We start from the raw sequence: 11,123 nt of genomic DNA on the forward strand, positions 1-11,123 counted from the left end.
TACGTGACCACAAACAGCCAAAGATACATGATATTGATAATAAGGTTAATATTATTGTCAAAGCCGGTCATTATTAAAAAAGGTAAAGCACCAAAAGTGTACTTGAATCTTGTCGCTGACCAAAATATACTCAAATTTTGTTGTTGGCAAAAATATTTTCAAATAATTTAAAAATGTGACAAAAATGTCCAACAGTATTAAAAGGCACACATGAATATAATTAAGCTAATTATACATAGTGACTAGTGAAATGAAAAACATAAGATAATATTAAAGGAGTTTTGAAAAATTTCTTGAAACACAAAATATACACAGTATTTGTACAGAGAAGACGAACGAAGACTTTAAACTAAAATGAATTGATACTAAAAATAGAAGTATACATAGTAATGTAAGCCTAGGTTATTAATACTATATAAAACTTCTTTATATATTTACAGCTATAACAAAAAAATAGTGTTCAAAACTAAGCTAGCAAGCATAACAAAATTATAACTGACTTATACACCTAAGTCGCACTATCTTAAACTTTCTTGTTTTTAGTTTCCTTAATACCCCTCCCTCAAACTCGAGTGAGGTCTTTGAATCACTCGAAGTTTGAGTTTAAGCTTCTCAAATATAAGGGCTGACAATGGCTTCGTAAAAATATTAGCCACTTGCTCAACCCTATGTATGTGCAAAATATTGAAGAGCCTTTTGATTTGTTCTTGTCTCTAATAATCTAAACATCAAGTTAAAAGTGCTTTGTGTGATCATGCAAGACAGGGATGACAGTGAGCAACACTATACTACGATTGTCACAAAAGATTGATAGAATAGAGTGAAGTATGATTCTCAGCTTAGCAAGTAAATTTGTCAACCACACTAGTTCTCCTTTAGAAGATGCCAAGCTCTTGTACTCTGCTTCTAATGATGCTTTGCTTCCTACAACACTGAGAAATCAAGTTAAGCCCTAGAAAAACACATTATCCAGAAATTGACTTGCGATCTTCTAGTTCTGCTGTCCAATCAGAGTTTGCAAACCCATAGTTTGAAATCTAAGATTGGATAGAGCAATAAACTATGTTTTATGCCCTGCAAGTATCTTAACACTCTCTTCACTACCTTTTAATGTGCGAGCAAGGAACAGTATATAGACTGGCTAATATCATCATCATAATAAAGGATGTACATAGCAGAATCTTTTTTTTATGACAAAAAGGGGTCAAGGACCCCAAAACAAAACTAGAAATTAAAAGCCTCTAAACAAATGGATCAAAGCTACATCAGAGACTAAAATACAAGCAATCTCATAAAGTGTTGAATCAAAAGTGTGGATGCTAAGAGGTAGTTGTTGTTCTTTCTTTACAGAAGTAGCGGTCGCAAAATTTGCCTCACGAGGAATGTGATTCTATAGCACCTTAGGCATATGGCTCGCTTGAATCTTAATCTCCTCAATAAGGGAAGAGCAAGGGTGGGTAGTTGGGCAACCATGAGTTATAAAATTAAGAGTTGCAGCAAAGTCCGATTCCACAATCACAAAGGGGTGGCTTAGAGATGCAGCAATATGAAGACCATGAACTATTTCCTAGAGTTCTACATGCATGATAGAGGAGTAGCTCTCAAGGTTACAAGAAAAACCTTTCACAAATCCTCTGAGATGATTTCTAATAATCCGGTCGCATACCATATTATTAGTTGAAGCCATATAAGAACCATCTAGATTCAAATTGATAAGATCATTATTGGGAGGTTTCCAAGTAATTAATTAATCATGATTAGAATTGTGCACATTAAGATGCACTTTAGTTCTTGAGATATGAAGGAACTCATCAACTCCCACTCTAACTTGAGCTAATACCAAGGCTACGAGAGTGGAATTCTTTTCAAATATCAGCTTGTTATGGAAGAACCAAAGAGAAGATGTTACCACTCCAAAAAGGCATTGCCAATTTCTCGAATTAGAAATATTAGAATTCATCCAATTCTGAAGATTTAAGTTGAAAAAACTTTGTTTCTACACTGGTGGTAGAAAGGCATCTTAGACTCTTGATACAAAATCACAATCTCTAAGCACATAAACTATCATTTCACTATAATTATTACATTTGAGGCAAGAGATGAGGTCGAAAGGTGGCGTCGTTATCTCTCTGCATTGGTTAATATAACATTGTTAGAAACTAACTATAGAAAGGATCGAATACATTCGGACCCGCTCCAACACCAAACCAAGTTGGAAGTTCTATTAGATGGTAGAAGAGTGTCTTAAAGAGCTTGATAAGGCTAACAGAATCTATTTGAAATCTCACAAATAATGAATTACCTTATTTGGTGCTAATAAATCCAAAAGAGTTTAAAATTGAGCTTAATTTATCAAACTACTCCCTTAGATTTTATTTCAAGCCATAAAGGAATTTGATTAATTTGCAAACATAAGAATCTGAATTTACTTCAAAACCAAGTGGTTAATTCATATACATAATTTGGTGTAAGATACCACTAAAGAATGCAATATTAAAATCAAACTGGTGAATTATCTAGTTCTTAGAGAGAGTTGTACACAACACAAGTCTAATGGTAATAGGGTAGGCCACTAGACACTATAAGAAAAATACTGAGTACCATTGGATTTAGCGTCACAAAGTAGCGGCAAATTTACCGGTGGTAAAGGCGTCGAATTTGTTAGGCTAAATTATTACCGGCGGATTTACATTTCCGATGGTAAATTTGCTGGTAATAATTGGAGGGAAATAAAAAAATAGGTGCGTAAGTTAGTAATAAATTTACCGTCAGATAAATCCGCCGGTAAACCCATTTAGTGAAAACGCTGCGTTTTGGTGACCCCCAATGGTTTATCGTCGAAAAAATTCGACGGTAAATCCGATGGTAATTTTGCCCTAAATTTAAAGAGCGAATGCCCTCCTCATTCATTTAGAATCTGTCTCTCTCTCTCTACCCTTTCTTCTTCCACTCTCTCTCTAACCCTCTCCCTCCCTGCCACTCCGTCAGCTCCGCTGCCGCATCTCTGGCATCCCCTCTCCCTCTTGCCGCCACCAACAGTGCCGGCCACCACAATCAATCTCCCGTCCACCTGTGTGTCTGCATTCGCCAGTAAATAAATTTCTATTTTTGTTTTTGTTAAATTTAGGATTAATTTAGGTTTTAGTTGTTAATTAGTATTATAATTTAGTTAGAAATAATATTTCTGTTTAGTGAATTTATGTGGTTAAAATAGGATTAGATTAGGTTATTAGACTTTTGTGAGTTCTAATGTTATAATGATATGATATTGTTATTGTTGTATTGTTGGTTTTGAATTGGAATTGAATTAGAAAATTGGTGATGCTCAATCTTGAATGCATATATTTCACATAATTCAAGTTATTCTTGCTAAATGTTTGTGAAGTTGATTAAACTTACTTTTATACGGGTCAATTTTTTGTTAAACTAATTTTATCTATGTAATTAAATAATTAATTCTCTATCATTCTAGTAGTCTTTATTTTATGCATAGTCAGTACAATTAATTATATTATATTTTCAATGTGTTTTAAGAGTGAAAATGATAGTAAATTAAAAAAAAAAATCAAATATGAGATCATTTTAAATGACTTATGGATGACTTTTTATTTGCATACGGACAAAATTGTACATGTAGTAATATATATTGCTAAATATTTGTGAAGTTGGAATGTGCACTTACCTCTTTTATTTTATTTGATTTTCAATGGATAATGTATTTCTTTAACTAAGTTTAACATCGTTTATTTTGATTAAGCTTTTGAATGATATTGTGAATATGTTTATCACATTTTTAATTGGTACGCTCTTTGCAGACATGACAACAGGTAGAGGTGTTGAAGATCAGCTTAGTGGTCATGGTGGTGGTAGAAGAGGGTTTCTGCCGGTACCCATGGGAATTCTGGATCCTCTTCCTCTAATCCGACTACCCTAGTGATGTCACAAGTTACGGGTGCATCGGAACAGCCGTTCATCATGGTGCCTAACCTCAACTACATCCTTGTGTCTACGGTGACGACGACTCCATCCGCTCAGATGTTCACTATCTTGGCAATGTCGCCTCCAGCGACGGATACCACGACGCCGGAATCCTCTCACGGATGCCAGCCAGCTGATGCTCCTCCACCACCTCCCATCATACGAATGACAATTTGGTCTGATGGTGGAATAATGTAAGTACTACTTTAAGTCTTTTATATACTAAAAGTGTTTGATAGTTCATGATTAGCGATTCTTGATTATTAATTCTGGTTTTAGTGGATTTAGGGTTGTAGGTTTAAACTCATGAAAGTGTTTGATATATCGTGATGGTTTGAACTGATGAAAGTATTTGACATATCGTGATTAGTGATTCTTAATTATTGATTCTAGTTTTAGTGAATTTAGGGTTGTAGGTTTGAACTGCTAAAAGTGTTTGATATATCCTGATTATTAATTCTTGATTATTGGTTCTATTTTAGCAGATTTAGTGGATTTATGGATGTTACTTCTTGATTATTGACTGTTGTTCATTGATTGTTAATAATTAGTGCTGTTTAAGTTAACTGTTGATGGATAGAGTTTGTGGCGCATTTCAGTTATGGAGAAAACTCTACTGAAACTTTTAAAAAATATCTATATCTTATGGTTATTTACTTCTAAAGTTTTAATTTATATTGTCATATTGGTTTGTTTGTGAATTGTTGATAGATTTGCACCAAACAACAATGCATGTACTCAAGTGATGACCAATGTCATCAAGCTGATGTACGACCATCCATGGCCAAGCTACAAGAAGATCCCCTTTGAGACCAGAGAGCGATGGTTTTAGAAGTGAGCCATAAAAACTTATTATAGTCAAACCTTATTAGCTAGTTTATATATTCAATTTTGTTTAATACGATATATTTTGATTAACTAATTTTAAAGTTTCTTTATGAGGGTGAACTTTATACGGGACAAGAAGCATGATGCTCTCATCATCATGAAGATATACGAGCACAGATGTTGGAGGATGTATGTGAGAGGCGTGACGGCCTCACTTCTTGGCTCTGCCCGGAAATCAAGAAAGCTCTATACATTCACTGAGAGACCGATGAGGGGTTCAAGCATCAGCATCTCACAAACAGAACTAACAGGGCATTGGCTAGGTCGTCAAAGTATACCGGAGGCTCAACGACCTTTATGAAGACTAAGGCCATGCTGGTATGTAGCTTCTCTAATTTTGTTATTAACTTAGTTATATTCTTTGAGATATCATTAGTAGACATCTTAACATATTGTTTCAATGCAACATACGTAGTCAAAGTCGTTGGATTGTGATGCGACATTGGCGGAGACCTTCAAGGACACCCATACTTTGAAGGAGAACAAAGAGAGATTTGTTTATCAGCGGTATGCGGATCATTATGTGAGTAAACATTTGATCTTGTGATATAAAATTGTCAATTAATTGTACATCTGTCGTCCTAATCATAATAACATGTGTTACACAAGAGTCCTACACACAGAGATTAGAGGCCACAACTCAGCAATCTTAACAAAATGGAGAGGACGCCATTGGCTCTGCTGCTTCAGTCGTCGATTCTGATGTGGTTTGGTGCGAGACCGCCTCAGTGTCGTACAAGAACCGCGTATATGAGGTTGTTATTCGCCAACAGCCTCCATACCTCCATGTTGAGTCCATCGTCCACCTCTGCTAACAGTCAAGCCATCAGTTCTGAAGAAGGCATTAATTTGAGGTTACAGGTGGAGGAGCTCACCCGGAGCCTTCACGAACAGGCTCAGAAGCTAAATGAGATGAGACTCGGGAGAGGTATCAAAAGATCCTTATACGCGTGACAGACACGGATGAGCTCAGGCTAGAGTGGAGGGAGCAGTTGGAGTGGCTTCAGCGGATGGAGCAGCAGATGGCGGTATACCAGGCACAGATGTGCGTCAGTGACAGCAGCGCTGCTGGTGGGACACAGACATCACCGCCTTCTCCGCGGCCTCAGCATGGCTGATGCGTGAGCATCTTTTCTATCTTTTGCTAGTGAATTTTTATTTGAATTGTTAAGTTTAATGAAGATTTAAATATCTTTTAGCCACTATGGATGCTACTTTGAGTTGTGTGAAATTCTGCTTATTTTAGTAGCATTCGGATGGATTTGATGGAGTTTCTGTAGAAAAAGAGAAGAAAGTGAATGATACTATCAACTCTGACATCCTTGCACTCCAACGAGAATAACTTGAGATACAGAGGTCCAATCGACGTGATTTTAGTGGCATTGGAAAGCTAACTTTCAGAGCTTTCCAATGATGTATAATAGTATATACTTCTTCTCCAGCATGCTCGACCATACTGGCGTCTAACTTGGTTTTTCCCAAGTTAGGCGCCGGAAGAAGAACAACGCCTTACTTGCTTGCTGCCAGGGTGGCGCCTAACTTCAGAATTCTGAAGTTAGCGCGAAGACAAAGGAGACACGTCCAAGCTTGCTTCCATAGAGGCACCTAACTTGGGATTTTCCAAGTTAGGTGCCAGCTCAATAATTCACAATGGTCCCCAAGTCTCAATTGAAGCTGCACGAAGATCCCATTTCATTTTGATTAAAACTTTACAATTTATTTATAAATAGGAAAAGATATTATTTAGTTCTAGAAAATATATTTTACATTAATTAGGATTAGTCATAAAAGGAAAAAGAATCAGCCCTTCGGGCTCTTCTCTTCTCTTTTACCTGATTTTGCACTTTACAGTTTTTCAAAATCTTTGTTTTCTCTAAGGAACCATGAGCAACTAAACTTTCACTGTTAAAGTTAGGAGCTCTATTTATTGTATGAATTGATACTATTACTCTTCTATTTTAATTACTGTTTTGATTTTAATTTCAATAATTTGTTTTTGTTCTTCATCTTATGAATCTGGGTGGAACAGAATTATGACCTTTATTCTATTTGAGTTCTTGTGAATCTCGGGAGAGTTATCTCTAGAGGATCGTCTCGCTTGAACAACAGCCTCGATTGTGGTTCTCTAGAGAGTCTCACTTGAACAACAGCTTGAAAATAATTTCTCCTAAATTTCTAATTATCTGGACTTAACGGGATACGTGACATATAATCCTATTATATTTAGATAATTAGGGTTTCTATGACACATAAACTAGTTTTGAACTTAACCCTCTAATCAGAATCAAGTGACCAAAGAATTGGCAGTTGATGAAGGTTAGAGGAGACTAAAAAGGTCTAAGGAATTAGGGTTTAGTCACATATAATTTTCCATAAATTGAATCTTGCATAATTAAAATAGTTGGTAAGAAAGGTTAATTCGGAAAATAAACATCTCCAAAACCTTAACTGTTTTACTCATATATTTTGCAACCCTTTTACTGCTTGCTTTCTAATTTTCTGAATTTACTGTTTAATGAAATTGAGACCCAAACACTCTTTTCTGCTTGTCTAACTAAGGAAATCATTCAATCATTATTGCTTAGTCCATCAATCCTCATGGGATCGACCCTCACTCACCTGAGGTATTACTTGGTACGACCCGGTGCACTTGCTGGTTAGTTTGTGGACTTTAAATTCCGCACCAAGTTTTTGGCGTCATTACCGGGGATTGACTGTGATTGACAATTATTAGTTGTTTGATTGCTTAGATTAGGCATTTTAGCTTTAATTTTTATTTAATCTTGCCCTATAATTTTCAAAAATTATAGCTATTAGTTTTGCTTAATTTCTGAAATTAAGTTTGGTGTTACCTAGTTATTTTTAATTCAATTTTCCTATTCAATTTTCTTTAAATTTTGAAATTTTTTTTTTACTTTTATTTATAATTTTTGAATTTTTTTTGCTTTAATTATTTATTTGTTTTATTTTATTTCTTTGCATAGGTTACCTCATTGAAAATTCTCTGCACTCTGATGTAGGGAATCCCAATTTTCTTGTTTTCTGTTTGTTTATGAGCAGAAACAGGAATAAGGAACCTCTTATAGATTTTGATCCTGAACCTAAAAGTACTTTGAGGCGGTGCTTGCAACAAGCTAGACTTCACAAGGCTAGTGAAAATCTAAGTGAGACCTTTGAAAAGGAAGCTGTAGAGTCCACTATGGATCCTAATCGTGCTCTTAATGCCAATGTGGTAAATCCGAATGAGAATGAACAACCTAGAAGAGTGCTTGGCTCATACACTGCCCCCAATCCAGATCTCTATGAGAACAGTATTGTGGTGCCTCCTATAGCTGCAAACAACTTTGAGCTGAAGCCTCAGTTAGTCACTTTAGTGCAGCAAAATTGTCAGTATCATGGACTCCCACAGGAAGATCCAAACCAATTTATCTTTAACTTTCTGCAGATTTGTGGCATTGTGAAAACAAATGGAGTGAATCTTGAGGTTTACAAGCTCATGCTCTTTCCATTTGTTGTGAAGGATAGAGCAAAGCTATAGCTAGATTCTCAACCCAAGGAGAGCCTGGACACTTAGGATAAGGTAGTCACTGGATTTTTGTCCAAATTCTTCCCACCGCAGAAGCAGACTAAGCTAAGGGTAGATGTTCAAACCTTCAGGCAGAAAGATGGTGAGACCCTCTATGAAACCTGGGAGAAGTACAAGCTGCTAACCAGGCAATGCCCCCCTGACATATTTTTGAAATAGACCCAACTGGATATCTTTTAAGAGGGCCTCTGTGAAATGGCCAAAATGTGTTTAGACAAATCTGCAGGTGGTTCATTGCACATGAAGAAAATGCCTGAAGAAACAATTGAGCTTATTGAATTGGTTGCTAACAACCAATATCTTTACTCCTCTAACAGAAATCTTGTAAACTTTGGGACTCCTTAGAAGAAAGGCATTTTGGAAGTGGAGACCTTGGATACTGATACGTAAAAAAAAATTAATTTCACGTAATTACCGGCAAGTATACCGGGTCGTATCAAGTAATAAAACTCACTAAGAGTGAGGTCGATCCCACGGAGATTGGTAGATTAAGCAACTTTAGTTAAATGGTAGATTTAGTCAAGAAAACATGGTTTTAATTTCATGAGATTTGTGATATTTGGAAATAATTGCAAAAATTTAAATGGCAAGGAATTTAAAGAACTAGAAGAGAGAAAGAAGATGAAAGTGAATAACTAAAACTTAAAGTGCAAGAAACTTAAATGACATGGAAAATAAATTGCAAGAAAGTAAAGGTTGCAGAAATTCAAAGAACATAAGAGTAAATAACAAGAACTAGAGAAACAGAATCTAAATGACAAGAATAATAAATTGCAAGAATGTAGAAGGGAATTGGGTAATGGGTATTCAAACAACTAAAGAGCAAAAGAAATAAGAATTAATGATGGAAAGGATCATTAGGGATCAGAGATGCAAATTCTCATGAATTGATGGTGATCAATTCCTTCTCAATCATGGGTATAGATCCATGGCAATTTGTGGGTAATTGAGTCCCAATCTCTTGGTAACTCAATTTCTCTCAACACAACCAATTGCCACTCTCGTGATCTAATTGTTCATGAGAAGAGATGAAGTTCAATTTCTAATCCAAGCCACACAACTTCCAGAATCTCAACTAAGGAAGGTTACATCTCACATACCAACCAAAGTGTATTGATCAAGGAAATCATGAAAGGATGAACTCTAAACTGAATTATGTAGCTCCTTTATCAAATTCACCACATAATTCATGTAGATTAATCCCTCTCTCGATGGTGATTGAATCTTTGAAGAACAAGAGTTTCCTCTTGAATTAACCACTTGAATTAAGAAGGAGGAGAAGAGTTATCAATTCATTCAAACAAGCAGAGCTCTCCCCCCTAATGAAAGTGGGGTTTAGTGAGTCATAGCTCCAATTTCAACAACAATTGCAATAGTAAACATTAAAATTGAGTAGAGAAGAATGAAGAAGAAGAAGAAGTTTTTAAAACTGTAATTCAAAGTTGCAAGAAAAATAAAATAGAAAATCGGTGAGAAAAAGTAGAGAATAGAAATTACTAGTGTAATAGAAAATATCTAAGTGTCAAAAAGTCTAAAAACAAGTTCAAAAGCCAAAAGTTCAATCCCCCAAAATATCAAACTCTTCTCTATTTATACTACTCCTAAAACTCCTTCAGAGATCTTCAATTGGGCTAGCAATGTGGGCTTTATCCTTGTTGAATTCTTGGCTCAATGGAATGCAGTTGCTAGCCTTTGTGAGAAACAGAGGAAGCAGAGCAAGTTGTCATCAATTCTGGCCCATTGAGTGGTGTTACTAGCAAACACGCTAGTGTTGTAGCACGTTGGCAACGTGCTTTTGGTTTTCCTGGGCTGGGGCTTTGTAAGGGCGTTGCTAACTTGATTTGCAAGTTGGCAACGTGCTCTTGTGCTCTTTGGAGGTTCAAGTCTTTGCTCTTGTTCTTGGGGCTTAAAGATGACCATGATTTGAGCTTTAATTTCATACTTCAATATAGACTATTATACATCGTTAGAAAGCTCTGAATGTCAGCTTTCCAACGCAACTGGAAGCACCTCAATTGGATCTATGTAACTCATGTTATGCTCTATTGAAGGGGACATGGTCAGGCTGCTAAAATCGCAGGCGTTTTTGGCAAACACGCCTTTGTATTTCCAAGTTGCCAACGCCTTCAGATTCTGAAGCTCTAAATGAAGCCCGATTTTGAAGCTTTAAACGAATGTCTACCCCATACTATGATATATGGTTGGAAAGCTCTGGATGTCTACTTTCCAATGCCGTTGAGAGTGCATCATTTTAAGGTCTACAACTCAAGATATACTCCATGGAAGAGGGCAAGGTCAGGCTGCCAGGGTTGCTGCGTTGTTGATGAACACGCCCATGCAATCCCAAGTTGGCAACGTGCTCTCTCTCTGCCTCGTAGCTCTAGGCTTGCTGCGTTGTTGCCACACACACCCTTATAATTTCAAGTTAGCAACGTGCTAACTTCATTCTCCTAGCATCAAGCTTGCTGGCGTTGCCAATGAACACGCCAATGATATCCTAAGTTGGCAACGTGCTCATTTCTGAGGCTCCAGATAAAGCCAGATTTTGAAGCTTCAAATGAATGCTAACTCCATACTATGATATATGGTTGGAAAGATCTTGATGTCTACTTTTCAATGCCACTGGAATCACTTCCTTTGGAGCTTTGTAGCTCACGTTATGCATCCTTGA

This window comes from Arachis hypogaea, chromosome 19 (genome assembly GCF_003086295.3).
Source record: "Arachis hypogaea cultivar Tifrunner chromosome 19, arahy.Tifrunner.gnm2.J5K5, whole genome shotgun sequence".
Taxonomy (NCBI): domain Eukaryota; kingdom Viridiplantae; phylum Streptophyta; class Magnoliopsida; order Fabales; family Fabaceae; genus Arachis; species Arachis hypogaea.